Source organism: Equus caballus, unplaced genomic scaffold (genome assembly GCF_041296265.1).
Source record: "Equus caballus isolate H_3958 breed thoroughbred unplaced genomic scaffold, TB-T2T haplotype2-0000440, whole genome shotgun sequence".
NCBI lineage: Eukaryota > Metazoa > Chordata > Mammalia > Perissodactyla > Equidae > Equus > Equus caballus.
In genome coordinates this window covers 1,628,277-1,652,791 of record NW_027222395.1, presented here as the reverse complement: position 1 = coordinate 1,652,791, position 24,515 = coordinate 1,628,277, and the positions used below count along the sequence as shown (strand labels likewise).

Sequence of the window (24,515 nt, the reverse complement as noted above, 5' to 3'; positions counted from 1 at the left end):
CTCTGGGACCCTCCGGGCGCCGCAAACACCAGGCGGGATCTCCCCGCCAATGGCAGGGAGAGACTCTCCGCGGGGGCCCAGGTGTGCAACTCCAAAGTTTCCCTCTGCGTTTAGGAGTAATTGCGGGGGGTTTAGGTAGGGTTCTGGTCACCTGTTTCCACCGTCGCTCCTCTGTTTTGTGCTCGCTCCTGCCCTAGATGTGTGTTGATCTTCTGGGGGTGTCCGTTGGAAGAAAGCCGCTTGCGGGTACTAGGCTGTTTGGTCAGGGTCGGAGAGTTTTCACCTATTTCCACATCCTCCCGGAGGAAAGTCCATCTGCCTTCCGATGTATAGTCATGTGGGTATCTCAGACGTCCTGAGATGCTGTCTGGATATCCTTTGTTAAGCGATAAGTGTCCAAATAATTGTAGACTCGAAGGGGGAGAGACAAAGAGGACTACTCACAGTGCCATCTTGGATCCCCTCCCCCCTCAGAAAGCTCTTCTCGGGAATTTTTAACTAAAGATCATAGTCAAGCCAGTACTCATTCTTTTTTAATGTGAAGAACACTATCATCCATCTGCTTCACATACACACACACATATATAGAGAAATACATACATAAATATGCTAGTACTTGTTCTATTTTTTTCTGGGGCTGCCATAACAGAGTACCAAAGACTAGATTGCTGAAACAGCATAAATTTGTTTTTTCACTGTTCTGGATTCTAGGCTTTTAGAGCACGGTGCTGATGGGGTTGATTTCTCCTGTAGCCTCTGTCTCCCTGGCTTGCAGATGGTCATCTTCGTCTGTCTTCACATGATCTTTTCTCTCTGTTTATATTTTGATCTCCTACTTTTATAAAGTAAACAATCTTACTGGATTAAGGTCTCCCCTAACTGCCTAATTTTAAGATAATTACACCCTCAAGGACTCTATCTCCAAACACAGTAATTTTCCAAAGTACTGGGGGTTAAGATTTCAACACACAAATATTGGTTTATTTACACACACAAACACAGGCATATATGTATCTAAACTTTACATTAAATTGTAATTATTATCTTTCATCTCCATATCACTCAAATTAGATAGGCTCCCCTAGTTTCAATTGTAAATAACTTTATAATTATGTCTGACTAGCTTGAGCAAATACCACCTAATCAATAACAAAACCACAGCTTACCTATTCTGATACCAGTTTCCAAAGAGTCACTGGCATCTGACTCCAGTTCGAAGCACTCTGCTCCATCCTCAGACTGGTGCGTTGGCGGCAATCTAATCCCAGCCTGTGGCTCAAGGACCACAGAGAATGTGTTCAAATGCCTGTTCCCATTATCCTGTTGTTTGTGAGGGTGCATTTCTCCCCCTTTTATTGTTTCATTATTTCATCCAGAGCATGGACATTAAACCCATTCTGTATTTCCTCATAGAATACAGAGACTAGCCCTTAGCATTTATCAAGAGTATACTTAAACTCAAGAATGACAAAACACAAGCACAATTCAGAGAATAGGTACTGGCTGTACCAAGAGATTGGGCTCTTCTCACAGCTCAGTTCCAGGCATCTTTATGAGATTCCTTACAGAGCTGAACCTGAGTCAGCTGAAGCTCTTTTTTTTTTGTTTTACCCCTACCAGTTTGTGATGCCCTTGATGATGCCATCTCTCCTTATTGTCCCCTACCAGTTTTTAATGCCTTTGATTATGCCACTTTCCTCATTGTCCAGGCTGGAGAACGTTACAGAAGAGAGTCTTTACGATGCACATTTTTAGCCTTGTTTCCAAGGGGCCTTATTTGCAGTGCAAGACATATATTCTTCAAAGTGGTAGTGTTTTTCTCTTCCTTTCTTTCACGACTGTCATTGTTATTATTACCATATTTAGTAAAAGCCCATGTGATAACAACAGGGCAGTTCTAGCACATACAGTGCAACCTTAGGATATTTCCCTAAAGTGGGGTTATTAGGTTCAAATAACACCTCAGCATTACATATACAGAGCACCTCTTACCACAATAAAGTCCCCTCACAATTTCTCTGCATTTTCTTTCACCTGTTTGAGAGAATCTCCACACTGCTATTCACATGATTCTTTCCTTTAAATCTCTCGTTAGTGAGGATCTCATTGACTACCTTGTATAATAGCAATTTATCTCCATTGCATCTCCTCATATTCCATCTTCCTTAAATTTTCCCATTATGTTTATCATTAGTTTACATAATATGCATTTTAATTTATATCTAATTTATTCTCTAATGTATTTTCCAGAGTCTGGAACTGTGTCTGGCACGTAGTATTGCTCAATAAATATTCCCTCAATGAGTGCTATTTTAGATAGCATACTGTCAAAAAGTTTATTTAATTCACTTTAGAGATATCTATGAAACAGAGACAGCATGTGTCATTTAAACATTTGATTTCTTTTAGAATTTCTGGTTTATTTTTCCATTTTAAATTTTCCTCGTCTTTCCATTGGTCTACTTTGGTATTCTTTCTGATTGGTATTTGGATTTTTCAGTGTTGCCATCTCAGTGGCATCCTACACCATTCACTCTCTCACACTTTCCTTATCAATATTTCTGATTTTTTTCCTTATTTTTCTTTGAATTAGGAGTAGTTGAGTAATTTATTTTTCAAGAACCAAATGGAACACTTGAGAGGTTTTGGTTAAAATTGTCATTTATTTCAAAACAGAATGCAGTTTGTTTTATTTTCTGTATTCAGACCTTATGTTTTGCTAATATGGGCATTTTTCACAAGTAACTGTCACCTGAAAGCTAAACCCGAAAGTAGGAGGGGCTCAGGGGCAACGGCTTCTCTGCAGCAGGAGTGCAGAGAAAGCTGAGGCCAAGGCCAAGGGCCTAATGGTGAGAGCCAGTGGTGGAGACTCCAAAGAGGCTGAATCACCACCCAAGGAAGACTGCATGCTGAGGCCTGGCTGGGACAGGATAGGACCCTGATCCCTGGGATGGAGACCTCTGGATTGACGTCCCTGAGTTCCTGGATTCCTACGTTTCTTGGAACCCTCTGAAGGTAATAAAGTTTCCCATCCCCCCTGTAATACCTAGCTATTCTCCCTCACTCAGGGGCTACACAGAAGCTTCTATCCTACAAGTCAACATGTGCTTCTTCATGATAAACACCCATCTTTCCCCAAGTCATTATGCCAATAAATGGAATTAAGTCACCATACAACTGAGGCAGAGAGGTGTCGGGTCTGATAAAAGAGAAAAAAATATTCCCCAAAGCGCTATAATTTCTCACCTGCACTTTCCAGTAGGAGCTGGCAGAGCATACTGGGATGGGATCTGGAGGGTGTTTAGTCAATGAAGCCCAAGCACGGCAGGTAAGGGAGAGTTTACCTACTTGGAAGCACTCTCTTGGACACATAATTAACACTCTATCAATCATCCAGGAGATGGCTCAGACTTGCTACTTGGGTGACTCCTAGAACCATTGTCATTGTGGTCTACATAAAGAACCAAAATCTCCTAAAATGGGCAAAATAAAGGTTAATTTACAAAGTCAACATTTTTTCTCTTTTTTTAATCATTCAAATATATAATTGATTGCCTGAAGCAGAAATAAGAATGTTTTACAAAGTTTATGATATAAGTGTAGTAGTCACGGTTCTTCAGAAAATCAGAACCAACAGAATACATATATTAATATCTAGGAAGCAATTTATTATGCCAAATTGGCTCATGTGATTATGTCAGTCCCAAGATCTGCTGTCTGCTAGCTGGAGGCCCAGAAAATAGGTGGTATTGTTCTTGTCCAAACCCAAAGGCACAAGAATCATGGAAGCAAATAGTGTTAAGTTCCAGTCTGAACCTGAAGGTTCAAGAACTAGAAGCACCAATGTCCAAAGAAAGGAGAAAATGGATATCCAGTGCATGTGGAGAATGAACTTGCCCTTACTCTGCCTTTTTTTCTACTCATACCCTCAATAGATTACATATCATTCACCTACATTGGTGAGAATGAACTTCTTTACTCAGTTTAGAGATTCAAATGCTAATCTGTTCCAGAAACACCTTCACAGACATACTCAGAGATAATGTTTTACCAGCTATCTGAGCATTCCTAGTTCAGTTAACTTTACACATAAATTTAACCACCATCTTAAGTAAAATCAAACTGCATGACGATGATAACATTGTTGGCATATTCTTATACTACATGAAAAATAATGAAGTGTGATTCCATGGTAGATACTGATAAGCTGCAGATATATAATGCAAACTCTATGGCAACAACTAAAAATATAAAAAGATAAACTGGTAATGAGAATAAATTGAATGACAAAAGTTTCTCAGATAATATAAAAACAGAAAAAGAAGAAAAAAGGCAGAAAAGAGGAGGAAAGGAACTATAAACAAAGGAATAGAAAAAATCTATTAAAACAGTAAATTTACATCTAACTCTATTAATAATTAAATGTAAATAATATAGACATCCCAATGAAATAAAAATCAAAACTGGTGTGGATGAATTTACATGGAAAAACTCTCAACAAAATACTAGCAAACTGTGTTCAGCACCACATTATAAGGATCACTCAGCATGATCAAGTGGGGTTTATCCCTGGGATGCAAGGATGGCTTAATATATGCAAGTTAATCTGTGTGAGACCTTATATTAATAAAATGAAAGAGAAAACAATCATATGATCATATAAATAGATGCAGAAAAAGCATTGGAGGAAATTCAACATCTGTTCATGATAAAAACATTTGACAAAGTACACATAGAAAGACCATATCTCAACATAATAAAGGCCATATATGACAACCCACAGGTGACATCATACTCAGTGGAGAAAGGTTAAAGGTTTTCCTCTAATGTCTGGAAAAAAGACAAGGGTGCCCACTCTTTCTGCTTCTATTCAAAATAGTATTGGAAGTACTGGATAGGCCAGAGCCTATCAGACAATAAAAGAAAAAATAAAAAGAATCAGATTTGAAAGAAAAAAAGTGAAATTGTCTCTATTTGAAGATGACACAATTTTATATGTGGAAAATCCTAAAGATTCCACCAAAAAACCGTTAGCCCTAATCAAAAAATCCAGTAAAGTTGCAGAATACAATTTAATATACAAAACTCAGTGGCATTTCTATATGCTAACAATGAATTATCTGAAAAAAAAAGATCCCATTTACAATAGTATCAAAAAAATACTGGGGAATAAATTTAACCAAGGAGGTGAAAAATCTGTACTCTGAAAACTTAGACATAGATGAAAGATATGAAAAAGACACAAATGAATAAAAAGGTATCCTGTATTCATGGATTGGAAGAATTAATATTGTTAAAATGCCAAAACTACCAGAAGCCAGTTGTAAAACCAATATAATCCCTATCAAATTCCAATTGTAATTTTCACAGAAATGAAAAAAACAATTCAAAAATATGTAGTGAACCAGAAAGGACCCCAAACAGCCAAAAAAATCCTGAGAAAGAAGAATAAAGCAGGAGATATCATACTTCCTGATTTCAAGCTATACTATAAAGCTATAATAATCAAAGCAGTATGGTACTGGCATAAAAATAGACAGATCAATAGGACAGAATTGAGAGCCAAGAAAAGTACCTAAATATTTTGGTCAACTAATATTTGAGAAGACAGCGAAGAGCATGCAATTGAGAGAAGATGGTCTCTTTAATAAATAGTTCTGGGAAAACTGATTATTCACATGTAAAAGAATAACACTAGACTCTTATCTTACACCATTCACAAAAAATAACTCAAAATGGATTAATACTTAAACATAAGAAATGAAATCATGAAACACCTAGAGGAAAATATAGGAAAAAAGCTCCTTCCTATAGGTCTTGGCAATGGTCTTTTTGGATCTGACACCTAAAGCACAAGCAACAACAAAAAAAAATCTGATCTCTTTTTATATGATTTTTTTAGGACGTTCTCATCTTTTACAGATAGATAGTATTCCATTACACACACCACCATTTGTTTATCCATTCATCCATCGATGGAACAGTAAATTCTTTCATGGTTATTGTAAATAATGCTACATACATGAGGGTGTAGACAACTTGTTGAGTTAGTGTTTTCATTTCCTTTGGATATATTCCCAGAAGTGGAATTGCTGGATCATATAGTAGCTCTATTTTTAATTTCTTTGAGGATCCTCTATACTGTTTTCTGTAGTGGCTGAACCAATGTATAGATTCTCTAACAGTGCACAAAAGTCCCTTTTATCCACACCTGCACCAGCATTTGTTATCGCTTGTCCTTTTGATGATGGCCATTTTAACAGGCATGAGATATCTCATTGTGGTTTTAATTTGCTCCTTCAGGGAAAGCATGCAGACCACACACTCCTCAGAATTCACCCTGCCAGTGAGAGAGAGCACAGACCCTGACGCCCAGTGGTTGGCTGAGGATTTCTTTGTTGGAGGCACTCATTCCCTTGCTCTTACAGTCTGTACGTATGGACAGAGTGGCCTTCCATGGAGGTTTGAGGGATGTGGCTGGGGCTGAGAAGCTGTGCAAATTCTTACATAATAAAAACACTCAATTGGCCTAACAACCCAGTGCAACATGTGGAACTTTTTGTGCCCTGACCCAAATAAACTAATTATAAAAAAATAAGATTATTAAAATAATCACATAATATGATTATAGATGTGATATTAGATGATTTTATGGAAATTCTGTTACTTTTCTTATTGTAGTAACGTACCATGGTTATGTAAAAAGAAATAAATTATCAATTATAAGGATGTATAACAAAGGAGTGACAGGATGTCTCAGATTCACTGTAAATATCTATAAAATTTAAGTGCGTTTGGGGGCATTGGATGGGCAAAACGAAACAAGATTTGGTGGATTCATGGTAGTTCCTTCTATTTTCATCTGTACTTGTGTTCTATATGAAAATTTCTGCTAAATAAATTTTAAAATGGCAAAATTTAAGCAAAAGTAAAGAAAGAGAAAGAGACTGAAAGAAAGAATGAGAGAAAGGAAAAAGAAACAAAAAAGAAACAACGGAAGGGAAGATGAAGGAAAGAGAGAAGGAAGGAAGGAAGAAAAAAGAGAGAAACTCTGCATGGTGCTCTCTTACACACGCACCCCCTTGAGACTGTTACAATAGAGTCTGAACCATGAAACCTGGGCAGAAACTCTTTCTCTCTATGTCCATGAAGTACCACTGAAAAGCAACACCTCTTCACTCTTCCAACACTCCCAGATAAACAAAAGGCAAACTTCATTGGGGTCTAAGATATAACAAGCTTCAGGGACTAATTTTTATTTCAATAAACCTAATTCAAATAATATAATTTTGGGGCCAGCCCCAGTGGCCCAGTGGTTAAGTTTGGCATGCTCTGCTTCAGTGGCCAGAGTTCAGTTCCTGCTCACAGACCTACCCCACTCATCAGTGGCCATGCTGTGGCAGTGGCTCACATACAAAAAGAGGAAGATTAGCAACAGACGTTAGCCCTGAGAGAATCTTACTCAGAAAAATGAAATATATATAATTTTTGAATAAAATTAAATGTCTACTGCACTTCAAATAGATGCTGAAGAAAATATTACTCATAGGAAGAAACATTAAATTTAATTCCTAGCAAAAAATATACAAAAATCAACCTCAATGAATTCAAAGCTTATATTCAGAGTAAAAACATAAATATTTATTATAACTACTAGGCAAATATTTCTTATGCCATGGGTAGAGAAAAATTTATTAAACAAGTGACAAAAAGCAATAACTACAAGACATTATTTTATATTAAGGAAACATTGGTTTATGACATTATACAAATTTCATGTGTACCTCATTAAACATCAACTTCTGTATGGACTATACTGTGTTCACTACCAAAAGTGTGGTTTCTATCCATCACTTATAAACGTCTCCCTTTACCCCGTTCAGCCTTATTGACAAATTAGACCATGTTAAAATAAAGGAAATTTGTATATTGACAGATACCACCTAGAGGAAATGGATAAATAACTAGAAACATACAATCTACTATATCATGAAAAAATAGAAAATCTGAACAGACTAATAATGAATAAGGAGACTGAATCAGTAATCACAAACCTTCCAACAAAGAAGGGCCCAGAATCAGATAACTTCATAGGTCAATTCTAGTAATCAGTTAATTAAGAATTAATGCCAATTATTCTCAAATCCTTCCAAAAAGACAATAGATAATGGTGAGGATGTGGAAAAAAGGGAACACTTGTACACTGTTGGTGGGAATGTAAATTGGTACAGCCTATATGGAAAATAGTGTAAAGTTTCCTCAAAACACTAATAATAAAAAATAATCCAGCAATTCTACTGAAGGAGATGAACTCGCTGTCTTGAAGAGATATCTGTACTCTCATGTTCATTGCAGTGTTATTTACAATAGCCAAAACACAGAAATGGCCTATGTGCCCATCAATGGATGAGTGGATAAAGAAAATGTGATATCTATATCTGTATATAATGAAATGTTATTCAACCACTAGAAAGAAGGAAATCCTGCCAATTGTGACATCATGGGTGAACTTTGAGGTTATTAGGCTAAAGGAAATGTCAGACTGAGAAAAACAAAACTGTATAAACTCATTTATATGTGGACCAAAAACCCTGAATTCACAGAAATAGAGCAAATTGGTGGTTACCAGTGGTGGGGGAGAGGGGATGGGAAATGGAAGAAGGTGGTCAAAGCATACAAACTTCCAGTAATAACATGAGTAAATTCTGGAGATGTAATTTACAACATGGACCATAATTAACAATACTGTTTTGAATATTTGAAAGTTGCTAACAGAGTAGACCTTAAAAGTTTTCACCACACACAAAAAAACTGTGACTATGTGAAGTAATGAATGTGTCAATTAACTTGTGGTATCCTTTTGCAATATATACATATACAAATCATTGTATTGTACATCATAAGCTTATGCAATGTTGTATTTTATATTTATACATACATATATACACACATACATATACATACATATATATATATATATACATATATATATGATATAGCTGGAGGAAAAAGAAAGCTGGGGGTAAAAAGAAAGATTCCCCAAATAAGCAAAAATTCCAGTCACACAGTAAGAGGAATAGAACTTATTCTTTTTCATATGTGTATTGATAGATAAATAGAATGGTATGTAATTTTTTAATATTAATATTTTATATTAATACTATATATCATATATAGAATTTATATATTATTTATATACACACAGAGAAAACTAAAACTAAAAGAAAAATAACAAGTCATGATCAACCATTTCATTGAAAAGGAGAAATACATGACCCATAAACATCTGAAATAGTGGCCAGTAATGAGATTTCACCCCCATTCAAGTAGAACAAATAGAAGGCTCAGACAATACCAAATGCTGACGAAGATGTTCACGGGCATAACAATGTAGCACCGTTGATAGGAATGCACACTGATATGATCAGTTTAGTAGAGAGATTGGCACCACATGTATACCAGACATTCATATTCTGTAGAGTCCAGCTATTCTAAGTATACACCCAAAGGGAATTGCTCCAGTACACTAAAGATCGTAAAAAGGAATGTTTTTAAAAAACTATTCTTTATAGCAGAAATATGGAAATTCTAAAGATCCATTCTCAGATGTGTCAATAAATAATCCATATTTTATTCACAAAATGGAATATTTTACAATATCTAAAATCAATAAACTCCAGTAATCCAAAATACATAGAATGAATCTTGGTGATATCATATTATAAAGTAAGTTCAAAAATGTTGCTTATGGCATAACAGCTTTTTTTAAAAAACATACGAAACATTAAACAACTGAAACAAAGATGTTTAATATGTACATTTAGATAAGATAAAACTAAATAAAACTGAGAGTAAGACGATACTGAATGCTGGGTATAGGATGGTGCTTTCTTCTTGTGGTAGAAGTAGAAAAATGAGGCAGGGAGAGGCCACATTTCACAAGTAAACTGCTGTTAATTTCCTCTATTTTATATTGGGTGGCAGTTTCAGAGTGGCTTTTTAGATAACCAACAACCAAAATTTAAAATAAATAGAAATAAGCAAAGATTGAGCACCCACAAATTTATATATTTGAGGGAGACATTAAAAAAGACTCAAATAAATGTTCACGGACCGCAATTTCAAAATAACTTGATTTAAATCATTCTTTGAATGATCAAATGAGTCAGTTTAATCACAATAAAAATCCAATGGAAGTTGTCAACTGTTTAATGAAAAGATATTAATATGTATTTTTTTTTTATTTTTGTGGAAAAGACAAGCAAAGATAAAATAACTTCAAGAAGCTGGAGTTTGCAAAAACTCCCCTGACTGGAATTAAGGCAATATAAAACTAGTAAGAGTAATGGATAGACATAAATTTCAGAAACAGACGTTTATGCCCTGTACTCCCCAGAAGCACAGACGCAGGTAATGGTCCAAGTGCTAATCTATTAGGGAGTGTCGTTCGAGGGAAGGAGGATTTAGGAAAGGAGGGAAGGAGTGATGGAAGGAGGGATAGCATTGGGGTATGTTACAAAAGGGTCATGTACTAAATTCAACTGATGGCTCAACCTCAAAGAACCATCTTCTGAAACTCATATAAACTGCCCGCCTTTATCACTTGGTGCCCGTCTCCCATTTTTCAACATTTTCCCTTAGTAAATCATCTACATTCTCAGGCTTTGTGTGCTCTGACACATTAACCCTGTAGAAAGAGGTCAGAAACACAGAGCACAAACAGGGTGTGCCCTGGAGCTGGTCAGCACAGCGGCTAGCTTGAGGTGAGCATGTAATAAAAGACTCTGGTGACCAACAGGCTGAGAGAATCATACGCTGGAGCATTAGAGAGGCTGATTCTCTCTTCCCCTTGACCAACTAACTCATACTCGTCTTTACAGATCATAAGCACATACCAAATACCAGATAAACTTTGATATGCTCCAGCAAAAGTACCACCTTCAGCAAGGCATCTGCAATTGATGCCACTACTGACTTAAATTTTCATCAATGTACTGTCACACATGAGAATCAGTTGAGTTTGGGGGGTGGCTGTACTGGTAAATTGAGCAGGACCTTGGTGGAGTCCAATATCCCTAGATTCTTGATGAGCATGTCAATCTTGGTAATTCCTCCTAGGATGCAGTATCACTTCCAATTTTACTAACCTACCTACAGGAGTGTAATTTGGGGACTTGCACTTTCTTCTCCTTACCAGGGTGACCCTAACTCCACGGCTCAGAGAATCAAAGGAGAACACTGCTGTTGTTAAGTATATCTATCCCCATTTTAATTTTGTGTCATGAAAATAACGACTGGCCCACTGGGAGATGGATTGGAGTCCACACTTCATTTATCATCTGGTCTCCAAATGTTCCTATTCTAACCAGAGGACAATGATGATGTTTCAAATCCCTGATATCAATGTCAGTTCAGATATTACAACTAATAATACCTGGTAAGTTCAGATACTCCTGCTTCCCCAGTGAAGTAACTCTAAAAAGTGGCTACAGGAACACTGGCAGAATGAGTTGAGAAATATTTACTGTTTATGTATTTGGTGAAGTCACAGTGCTTCCTGGAAGGAACCTTGAAATGATGCACTCTGGATCTGTGAATTGCCTTAGATCTCTAGCCCGGATGAGAGACTGTGGTTTTCAACTTTGGTTGATGTCAGCCTTCTGCTTGACAGATGTATAGGTTTTCATTTGTTTGTTTTTTGGGTATTCTTGTCAAGCAAGACTCTTGTGGGCTGTACATCTGTCTTGCTTTTATGTATATTGTGGCCTATTAGCCATCACTATAAATCCTGGTTGGGCTTGATCCCCTAGTTATCATTTAGTCCTTAACTCTCATTTGGGTAATCACACCTATCTTCCCACTGACACTTGCTCTGGCATCCTGGGATACCATTATGCCTATGGACACCGTGGCATTTACGCACCCCACTGTTAACTCTGTCTGCAGAAAACTGCAACCATTGAGCTTCTCAAAGATGGGATTATTGCTTCATCAGAACCTTCCTAATGGCCATGGTGAAGAAGGGGCCCTCTGGGCTCTTCTAAGGTGCCCAATTGGTGGTGGGTGCTTGGACGTTATGTGACATATCTGATAGAATGTCCCCAGCAGCCTGAGCCTTCTGACCTTCACTTGATGCTCTCTCAAGGCAGTTCTGTCATCTCCATGGCATTTACTTTGTCAGTGTTATTTCCAACCTTTTAGTACTTTCTGGGTTCACATCAAAATTTAGCATCCTGGGTTATGATGAGCGAACCACATAAATAATTTTCCCCTAAATACTGTCACATGTGGTACTCAGGTATTCTGATAGTACATTCCAGCCAAGTCTAGATACCTCCTCCCAGACCAGAGATTATACTCTGATAGCTGCTATCATTCTTGAGCTAAGAGCAATAATGGGAGGGGGTGTCTTCAGAAAAGCAGTTATCCATGTTGGAGCAACTCATCTCAGGTCACGTATTAGATAGGCCTCCAAGCAAAGAGAGACTCATTTCTTTGTGCAGCTCCACATCCTTACAATTAAATCCTGGATCTGAGTTTTGGCATAGTCTCTCTTTTGCTTGAAGATGAGAGTCTCTCTGTAGCTGACACAGTGACCCCTGGGTTTTTCAGAATGTCTTCAGCTGACAATTGGATACTCTAAACTTTACATTTCCTTTTTTTAATACAGTCATTTGCCACATAATGACGTTTTAGTCAAGAATGGGCCCGATATGCAATGGTATTTCCATAAGATCAGTACCATATAGCCTAGGTATGTAGTAGGCTATACCATCTAATTTTGCATAGTACATTCTATGATGTTTGCACAATGAAAAAATCAGCTAAGATGCATTTCTCAGAATACGTCCTTGTCATTAAGTGACACATCTGTATTCAATGATTTTTGACAAGAGCCAAATTACTGTAAAATTCCTAAATTTTTCATTGTCACATACCATTCAAGTGCTACACCTACCACATATTCAAAATAAATTTGACAAATCAGTAAAGTAAAATCAGACAAAACATAGTTAAAGTAGTAACACACTAGAAGAATGCATTTCTCAAAGAGGAAATTAAAACGTTAAGTAAATAGATAAAAAGTTGTTCAACCTCAGAAATTAGGGAAATAAAAATTTAAATCATAATGAGATACCACCAAACACAGCCAACTGTAAAAAAAAAAAAAAAAGAAAGAAAAACAAACAAATCAAGACTCACAATATCATGAGCTATCCAGGAATCAACAAAATCTCACAATGGATGGTAAGTGGATAAACTGATAGGACCTATTTGAAAAACAATTCAGCATAACGTAGGAAAATTAAATTCATGAGCAACCCGAGCCCAAAACTTGACTTCTGATTATAAATAATAAAAATCTTTCGCACATCGACTCCAGGAAATTAACGTGAGACTCTTCCTGGGATTATTCTTCATAATAATCCCAATCTGGAAAAAGACAATTCTTCCACGCATTACTCTATGATCATATTTCTTTGTTACATATAGATGCTCTGGGGAGAGGGTGCCACATAGGTCCAAAAAGAAGTGAGCAGGATTTTGCCAACTCTCCCCTGATATTTCCTAGAAGTGTCCCAAACCATAGGTATTTATGGCCCCACATGTAGATGATAGACATTTACAAGAAATACAACAAAATTTAGGAAAATATTGGTCTTGAGGGTAGCTTAGAACTCAGTTCTTCTCTGACTTCCCCATTTCAACAAAAAAGAAGAGCAGTGGGTTGGCTCAGTCAGGGAAATTAGTTGGGTCATGAATGTAGAAGGCAGGTCTTTAGTTGTGTCGAGGGAGGTAGTTAAATCCTTGCAATTCCATCTGTACTTTTTTTGACTTTGTTTCCAAAATTAGTGCAGGAGATAGGCCAGGGCATTTTCTTTTAGTAAATGTCCTGTCTGGAAATGCATGAGGTAGTCGGACATTTATGACCAATGCATGACTGCAGAAAGAAAGACATTTTGCTCCCCCTCATGTCATACAACAGGATCACACAGGTGTGCTTTCATGGGGTGTTCCCTCACATTTTGTTTTTTATTACAAGGAGAAACTACAGATGTGACATAACAACTTGACCTAATGACTCAACAAAATGTTTGAAATCCAAGTGTCAAAACAAAATAATCTTTACTTCCATTATTTCTGGAGAAGATTTCCTTACTTTCTCCCAGGGTGTGTGCTTTCCTGGGGCCACATTTCCTCACTTTCAGGGGGCAATCTGTGAAATGCTGAGCTTGCATGCAAATTTAGGCAGAAGGGAAATAGAGGGAACCCAGGGTGATGAGAGAAGATCTGCAGTCAGGTTCAGAGCTTTAAGCAACTAAATTGGGGATTGAAGAAAAACAAACCCAAAATATCATGGTATTTAATAAGAATCTTTTGGCCTGGCATTAAGCACGGTGCATATTACAATCAGAGAGGCTGTCTACGTGGGGCTCTGTGTCTTTGGATCAGCGTCCACATGTCTTAAGTCCACAATGCCTTAGCACTCTGATGCCTCCGTACCATTGAAAGTGAATATATCAGTCATACACCACAGCCTTTAAGAGAGGAAAAGGACTTAAGAAATAAAAAGTCTGATGGCTTCCATCTTTTCTTTTTGTACAAATGTAGTACAACAGAATAAAATAATTGGGTAGAAGATTGCCTAAGAGTTTCTTCTTTAGTTTCTTTAAATGCTCACATATTAAATTGTTAAGAAGCAAAGAGAGACTAGAAGTAACAGCAGTTCCTTCACCTTCTAGATTTGGTAGGTTTCCACACAACACTTCTGAATCAATATTGGGTTTTTTGCATGTACTATAATATCTCTTATATAGATGTATTTGCATACATTCTAAAATTTGTTGAGAGATACTGTGGAGTCTTCTGTTAACGAACATATCTTTAATTAAATTGGTAAACAGAAGTTGAACAGCATTCCCAAGGGCCTGGAAGTCTAGATAAATTTTAAGAATCTTTGAATCACTTTTTTTCTCTTACATCAGTGGAGATGGGATTTTCACTAACAAGGACAGCAAAGCACTAATCACAGGTAACTAAGTGCTCCAAGCACAGAAAGGCCTTAATTGGAAGAGCAGTCAAGGGCTCGTTAAATCAGCCTTCTGGGATTGTGACGAATAACTTTAAAGAGTTTGGCTAAGTCGAGCACCCACAGAGCTTTGTTAAACAGCCTTCCAATTAATGAGTTAAAACTTTATCCTTCCCCTTTGGAACACGTGTTTAATTAGATCCTGAATCCATTAAAGGAATTGAGGGAAATTCTCAGGTATCAGTAAGGACCTATTATTAGCAAAATCAAAGGAGACCAAGTTGTTTGGCTGCCATGAGAACACCCGACACAGAACTGAGCCTCATGGCTGTAAAGTGCCCTCTCTCTGAGCCGCACACCAGTTTAACCGCAGTCAGCCTATGCTTGGTGTCCAACTGTCACCTGTGATACGATGAGCTTTTAACAGTAGAATACTGTCGTCTGCTGTCTGCATATAAAGGCATGAAGCCAAGAAGGGGTTAATTCAACTGACAAATGAAAAATGAATTGGACTTATCTTCCAGTATTAAATAAAAATGCAAATTTTTACTTCAAAATCTAATCACTATATCATTAATTGTAATGAATCTGGTATAAAGAAAATATAGTAAAAATCTGCCACCTAGAAATATGCCTACAGAATGTATTTCATTATCTCACTTTATAGTGGGTCATGATGTATCCATGAAGGGAGATTTCTTTTGGACAGTCTTTAAGACTACCAAGAATCCAACTAGATAATTATCCTCAATTTTATAGCAGCTTATCAATCTTATCAATAGACACAAGGTATATCCTTCAAATTCAGACTACTTTATAATAAAGAATAAAGGCAATACCTTGAAACATTTCAAATATACAGATAAGAATGGGGATCATATAACACACATTTAGACACCTAGCACCTAGCTTAATTTTATTTAAAATTATGTATTTGTCTATAACACTTTTTTAAAAGAAATATAAAATATGGTTAGAAATGTGGCCTTTGTGCCTTTCCTAATCTCATCCCTGGTCTTCCCCCCTTCTCCAGCTGTAGCAGTAATCAGTAACATAAAGTCAACGTTAGTCAATCCCTTGTGTGGTGAATACTATGGATTTTTTTGTTTAATTTTTATTTTTTTCGGATGTACATCATATTTCAAATTCTGGATACATTACATCATGTTCACCACCCGGACACTAATTATAGTGCATCCCCTCACATGTGACCCTAATCACCCCTTTTCCCTCCCCCCTCCCCCCTTCCCCAATGTACTCAAGTTCCATTTCACCATTCTTCTATTTGGAATACAACAAAAATGATTCCCCATACTCCTTGCTTCCTCCATCCTCTGAAAGCGTTAGCTCTTGGACCAGTTTGAGGTCTGCTGCAGTGATTTGAGATGTGGAAGAGGAACGGAAGTCACTGTTATCTCCATTTGACAGTTGGAACCATGAATCAACATTTCGGAAGTGGGAGCAGCCACGTTCCCTGCAGCAGCTTTCCAGAATCCATTGTCTTCTTTCCTGTAGAGGATGCTCCGGTGGAGGTCACTTCTGAATTACACCTGAACAGAGGCTGCAACGTGCAGGTGATCCCTAGATGCCCAGCATCAAATTCCTTCACTAAAATCCTTCCTGTTTAGTTTCTTTCACTGACCGTGAGAGAGGAAAAAATGGATCGTTTTGTTTTTGGTTAAAAAATGTATAAATCCACAAAAATTACTTATTATTACCTGAAATAGTTTAATATTTTAAACATATGATATATCATGCATATTCTTATGAAGCTGGCACTTACACACAATTTTTAATGTTGTAGATATAGGTGGAGAGATGCAGTTATGCATCATTCATTTGAATTACAGAATTAGCCTTCATTTTATAAGTTTCTACATTCATGTGTTTATCAATTCCTGTGTCAATATAAAATTGGATTGGGTCTGTAAGTGTTATAATAATCTGCATATCTTCTGTTATTATTGAAGTGAAATATCTTTAAATGAATATATTTTTTTAAACTGAAAAATGATTTTTTTATTGAGGTCATAATAGTTTATGACATTGTGAAATTTCAGTTGTACCTTATTATTTGTCAGTCGCCATATAAGTGTGCCCCTTCATCCTTGTACCCACCCCCACTCCCTTCCCCCGGTAATGACTAAATTGTTCTCTTTTTCTGTGTGTTTGTTTATCGTCCACATATGAGTGAAATCACACACTTTTAAATGCATATGTTTAAGCTTAATCTTTTGTGAGCTGTCTGTTCATAAACTGACAAATGATTTCTAGTGTAAAGTTACAATATTGATGTTAAATTTTAAGGATGATCTTGTCACATTAAAAAAACTCTGATAGCTTTTATTGCATTTTTATGTACATAATTATATGATCTTCAAATGAGGAAATTTTTTTTAATTTCAAAAAATTGTCTATTTATTTTTGTTTTACTGCATTGTTTTGTACCTCATTACAATGTTAAATTAAAAAAGTTCAAACCAATCAATTGTCTTAATCTTTATTTTAATTGAAATTTGGGAGTATTAAAGCCTACAAATTGCATTTCATGTGTATATTACATATCATGTTTATATTACATATTACATATATACATATTACATTTATGTTTATGCCTATACATATATATTTATATATATATAAATTTTTTATTAGTTTCAGGAAGTTTGCTTCTATTCTCAGGTTACTAAGAGGTTGTTTATTTTTTCATTAATATCGTAATGTGGAGTTGAATTCTGGTGAACACGTTTTTCTGTCTTGTACACTTCTCATCAGGTAATCTGCAAATATGATATATTAAATTAAAAGGAATTCTGAGGCTCCAAGTCAATTCAATAAAAAGACCAGGATGGCCATAGTAAAAAATAAATCTTGAAACTAACCATACTCTACACTTAAAAAATATTTCAAGATGATTATGTATCTAAATCTCAGAGCTAAAATTGTGTGACTTCTAAAAATTAAATCACACCTGGAATAGACAAAGATTTCTTAGGACACCAAAAGAACTAATCATAAAAGAAAAAAGAATCATAAATAAAGTTAATAGAAATTTAAAATTCAAGAGACCCCACGGAATAAATGAATAGACAATCTGCAGACTGAGGAGCAAGTACTCACAGTATATATATATATATGACAAAGGATTCGTATCCAAATTATATTAAAAATCCCTAAAAGTCAACAAAAAAATTAAAAACTCAAAAAATGAGAAAGGTTTGAGCATTACAAAAGAAGACATGCATGTGGATGGCCAAGAAGTAAATGGCAAGGTGTTCAAGAGCATTAGTCATCGGAAAGTGCATATTACTCTATTCCAGGTACCAGAATATCTAAAAAAATACTGTAAAATTTAAATATTTACAAGGATCTAGAGCAAGTGGGATAGTCATATGCAGTTGATGCGACCCTCCTATGATCCACCAACTTTATTTTTAAGTATTTACCAACACAAATGTACACATATATCCACAAAAATATTTGTAGAAGAATGTTCATAATAAGCCCTATTCATAAGAATCCCAATTGAAATGTCTATAACATACATACATACACACACACACATATACACATATAAATAATTCATTATATATTCATATTGCTTATTTGTATTATATAAAATGAAAGTAATAATTTATATAATATATAAATAATACTGCATTAATACATAATAAAAATGTTATATAAAACTATATATATCAATTTATAAGTAGAAAAATCAGTGAATGAATAGGAAGGGGCATTAAGGAATGTTCTGGGACAATGAAAATTGTATCTTCTTATGATGGTGGTTATACACATGTACACAATTGTGCAAACTAAAGAAACCATGAAACTGTGAAATAATCAATTTTAAAAATGAAATTCTGACACTGAAACAACTTGCTAGGAATCTTAATTTGCTATGCCAGGTTTTTTTTCTTAATTATTATATGGCTAAATACTATTTATTTTTATAGATTTTTGCATATATGTTCACAATGATATTTGTTTATTAAATTCTTATACTGTTAATGCATAATTGTGTATTGAGATTATTACAGATATAGTAAATGAATTGGGTAGTATTTTTCCTCCTCCTGCTACTCTTCAAAAAACATAAATTTACCTAGATAATATTTGTTTCTTTGATTTTTATTAAGGACAGATTGTAAACCACCTAGACTTCATGTTTGCTAGAGTGATATAGTTTTAATTATCTCTTAAATTTTCAAAAAAATGATTAGTTTAGAGTGACATCAGCAAAAAAAGCAGACTAAGAAGGGCCCCAGTCTTGATCCTTCATGGAGACATCCAAAAACAACCCAAAAATTGGAGGTTCAGAAACTAGCCAAAGGCATACAGGAAGCAAGCAAATATCCAATCTGGAAAAAGCCACATTCAAAATGGTAGAAAATTCTGTGGCATTTTTGCTCACCCTTGCCCCACACCCTCCTGCAAGTGGCCTGGTCTGGATGAGGAGGAGGTGACAACCCAGTCCTGAGTTCCCATTCTCAATCCAGAGGGAGTAAATCTGACCTTATTGTCAACACTCTAACTTGTCTGGGGGCTAATGAAGAACTGGCCTCTGTCATCTAACTCAGGTCTCGGGCAGGAAGAAATAGCTGCCACTCCTCATGAAAGCTGGATGGAGACTAATTTGCAAATACTTAGGACAAAAGATTATGGGAGAAACACAATAAACCATCTAAGGCATCAGCCCAGTTCCCAATTTCCTCCTTCATTCTGGAGGCAGTGGAGGAGGCATTATTTAGAATATTCTAAACTCTCAGGGGCTACATGAGGTCCTGGTCTGTTTTGCCTAACTGGGATATCAGGGAAAAGCAGCAGGCACTTAAAAAATTGCAGGGAGACTGAACCACAGATGACTAGAGTGAGAGATTATGGGTGGAGACACACAATAGACCATCAAAGGTCCCAAGGAGGGAACTCTTTGGGAAATTAAGAGATTTAAAAGAAGTTGTGTACAAGGGTTCCCTTCTCTCCACATCCTCTCCAACATTTGCTGTTTCCTGTCTTGCTAATTATAGCCATTCTGATGGTGGTGAAGTGATATCTCACTGTAGTTTTGATTTGCATTTCCCTGATAGCTAGTGATGTTGAACATCTTTTCATATGCCTGTTGGCCATCTGTGTATCTTCTTTGGAGAAACCTCTGTTCAGATCCTTTGCCCATTTTTTAAATTGGACTGTTGGTTTTTTTGTTGTTGAGCTGTACAAGTTCTTTGTATGTTTTGGATATTAACCCCTTATCTGTTATATGGTTTTCAAATATCTTCTCCCTACTATTAGGTTGTCTTTTCATTTTGTTGCCAGTTTCCTTTGCTGTGCAGAAGCTTTTTAGTTTGATTTGGTTCCATTTGTTCATTTTTTCTTTTGTTTCCCTTGCCCGGTCAGACATGATACTTGAAAGTATGCTGCTAAACTGGTGCAGCACTATGAAAAGTGGTAGGGGGTATCCTCAGAAAATTAAGAATAGATCTACCATACGATCCAGCTTTCCCAATGCTGGGTATTTATCAAAAGAACTTGAAAACACAAAGGCATAAAGATACTTGCACCATTGTTCATTGCAGCATTGTTCCCAATAGCCAAGACATGGAAGCAACCTAGGTCCCCATCAAGGGGCAAATGGATAAAGACGATGTGGTATTTATACCAGATGGAATACTACTCAGCCATAAGAAATGATGAAATCTGGCCATTTGTGACAACATGGATGGACTTTGAGGGTGTTATGCTGAGTGAAATAAGTCAGAAGGAGAAGGTCAAATACCGTATGATCTCACTCATAAGTAGGAGGTAAAAACAACAACAATAAACACATAGCATTGGAGATTGGATTGGTGGTTACCATAGGGGAGGGGGGAGGGCAAAAGGGGTGATTAGGCTCACATGTGAGGGGATGGACTATAATTAGTTTTCGGGTGCTGAACATGATGTTATCTACACAGAATTTGAAATATACTATTATGTACATCCAAAGCTATAAAATGTTATAATCCAATGGTACTGCAACTAAAAAATAAATAAATAATATTTTAAAGAATTAATAAATAAAAGAAGTGTATATGGGAAAATCTAAAAAGCCACACACAGGTCCAGATAAGCTGCATGCTGAGCAAAAGATTGAGAGGACCTTAAGCTTTCTCCTCAGGTTGATTCTAAGGTGCAGAATCAAGGCCCAGCTGATTAGTGGAGGACTTCCCTGGCACAGAACCAGGCTACAAACACTAGGTGAGATGGGTATTTTTCAAATGCCCAATTTTTTTTGAAAATAATCACAAAACACACAAAAAAACCCAGCACCAGATAATCCACTCAAAAGAACAAATAAATATTCAGAAACCATCACCAACAAAAGATAATTATGAATCTTACTATACAAAGAACTTAACCACTGTCATACTAATGCTCAATGAGCTAAGGAAAACAAAGAACCATAGGAAATTAAAAAAGCAACACATGAACAAAATTATCATATCAATAAAGAGGTACAAATTATAATAAGTAATGAAACAGAGTATCTGGAGATGACAAGTAGAATGAAAAAATTGGACAATTGAGTATAGGATCTCAGTGGTCACTTGAGCAGTTCTAAGAAGAAATAATAGCCCTAAATGGAGTCACTTATGCTAAATCCTACCAAGATCTAACCTAATCGCAGCTTCAGCCTCTCCCAGAAGTAGAATCAGTAACTCACTGTCTGGAATATCCTGATCAATCCTACTGAGGATATCTGCCTGATGAGATGTCCAGCCTTGCACTAAGGAAAGGGGACCTAGCCTAAAACAATCCACTCATTTTACTTTGCCCCAGTCCCTTTCTGCCTATAAAACCTTCCATTTTGCACAGCTCTTTGTAGCTCTGTTCTAGTTGCTGCATGGATGCTGTCTGATTCATGAGTTGGTGAATAAAGCCAATCAGATCTTTAAATTTGCTTGATTGAATTTTTGTTTTTTAACAGATTTGGTGGTAATGACTGTATCTGAAGCAAATTTTTGAAGACATTGGGGGACAACAGAAAACATGGATAGTACTCTCTGAACCCATTGATTTCACTTTCTCACCATTCTGAGGGTCCATGGGTAAGTTTCTCTGAACTTTCCAATCCAGGGCTTAGTGGGTCAGCTTGAGTTGGCAAACAGTTCCATCTGATACACTAGTCTCTCTTTTGTTCAGTCTGCAATTCCCCACTTGCTTGAAATCCCTTTCCCATGTTCCAGTCTGCAGTCCTCATTTACTGGGGTTTTCTGGTTTATTCCTTTTATCAGTTTCAGTCCTCAGTCCCCATTTGCTCATGTCTGCTGATGTGGTGCGTGCTGGTAATTGCTGGTAGGAGACATGGCCTTCTATTGGCTAGTTAATAGTAACATTTCTCTGATTACTGATGGTGTGTTAAGGTGCACATATTTGTTTTTCTGGTATTGTGTAGATAAATGCTAATTGCTTATAGAAATCTCAGAAGTCAGAAATTTGCAAACATTGGTAGGCATAGGTCAAGCACTTAAAAGATGTTAGAGCACTCACCACCAAACCCAAAGACTTTTGGGATAGGGGCCCATGGTATATCCCATTTACTTACTAGTTTGACTCTCAGGAACCCAAAGAGCTAGTTAAAAGAAATGAGACCCTTTACATCCAAAGAGTTGAGTATGTTAGCCCCTGGCACATCTGCTTATTTAATGTTTAAGAATCACAGTCCTGGGAGCTGTAGATATTTATAGGAATGGCAAAATCTTACCAAAGACAACCTAGGATTACCATGGCCTTTATGGGGAACCTTCTAGTTAGACATACACCTCATTTAAGAAGTGTGCTCAAGAGCAAGGGATCCCAAGTTGAATAAACAGAATGGGATGCCTACCTTAATTGGTATTCAGAAACTTCCAAAAGACTTTAAAATTCTAAAATAGCTTTATTAAATACCTCAATACAAAATCCCAGTGAAAAATTGAAGACACGAGTTAACCAAAATGATAGATAATGAGACTGATGTGACTCTTGCTGCTCCTCTCTATCCTCCTTTACTTACGTACTCACATTGTACTAACTCTCCAGCTGAACTACCTTTCCACTCTGAGGAGACTATTGAAAAGTTACCTTTTGAGATGAAACTGCCTGAGGTTGCAGACGATCCTCCTCAGGCATTTTTTACTCCTCTGTCAAAGGCTGAACTAAGGACCTCAGTTAAACAATTTTCTAAACCCAAGAAGGAAACCCAAAAGTTTCTTGAAGAATTTGGAGTCATTATAGAGGCCTACAGACCCAGGTTACCAGATCTTTATCCACTTGTATACATGTTGGTAGGACCCAGTGAAGCTCAAAAGTGCGTGTAGGAAGCAAAATGGCAAAACGTGAGGGTGACATTTGAGTCCCTCAGTCTGAAACATGGTTCCCTTATGGGCCTGAAAAAGCTTACAGCATAGCAACTGAAAGGCTTTTAAAAGCCTTTCCTAGAGTTTTCTCTTCCTTCATTGATTGCTGTATTATTCAACTATGCAATAAAAGAAAGATGAATCTGTGGCAGACGTTAAAGCCTGTTTGGAAGCCCCCTTCCCATAGCATTCCAGGTTCAATACGATAAATAAAGTCACCCAACCTACCCTAGCTGCCTTGTTTGTAAATGGATTATCTCTTGGGATTAGGGGATTGACAAAAAGGAAGAAAATAGGATGGGAGGCCCCTGATTTGACTGAACTCATGACCATAGGTGAGCATTAAAGTGGACTGAGTGTTACAAAGGACCGAGCATTAAAAGGGACCTTGGAGCAAGATCATATACAAAAGTCGGCCCAGCTGTTGGTTTTATAGCTACAGTAGCTCCAAGGCCAGAGACCCACAATAACACCTCGGCCTCCTGCATTTCATCCTCATAGGGATCCATTAGCTAAACACTGGCCCAGAACACATGTGAGCTCAGGGACAATCTCCTCAGCAAAAAGTGGAGATTGGCAGCACATATTAGCTCAGGGCTCATCTTCCTCAGGGGGTGGAGGGCAGAAACAAAACCTGGCCCAGAAATTGATGTCTCAGTTGTAATTGACTGGGACACTGGAAAAAAAATTATTCCGAAAAGTCACATGAAAATTCAAGGGGAAACCCATATGAACCCTTCCCATAGTTGAAACTACAAGAGTTCTCTAATAAACTGCTACATTAGTCCTTTAAAAACCAGGGGAAACTAAAATTATTCAAAACCTGATGGGAATTTCTTTAACGCTCCTTCCATAAGCTAAATGTACCCAGAGGAAAAGAAAAACATTCAAACACATGTGGATGAGTGTTGCCATCCTTTGCTATCATTTAGGTGGCAACCAACTTTGAGGAATTAAAACCAGCTGCCCTTGTCTTACAAATATGGTCTTTATAGGAATGACAACAGCATCATGATGGAGTGAGTCGTTCCCTTCGTCTCTCCCCTCTCAGTTGCAACCAGTCAGACATCCAGTAACCCACAAAGGACTCCCTGCACAGCACTCCA

The 24,515-nt window shown here is 36.8% G+C and overlaps 1 non-coding gene across 1 annotated transcript; it reads left to right on the top strand.

Annotated features, from left to right (window-relative positions):
• The first annotated feature begins 242 nt into the window (after window positions 1-242).
• MIR8939 (microRNA mir-8939) lies at window positions 243-383 on the top strand. Its single transcript, NR_130427.1, has one exon. It is a non-coding gene; the product is annotated as a microRNA 8939 (primary transcript).
• Window positions 384-24,515: the final 24,132 nt, after the last annotated feature.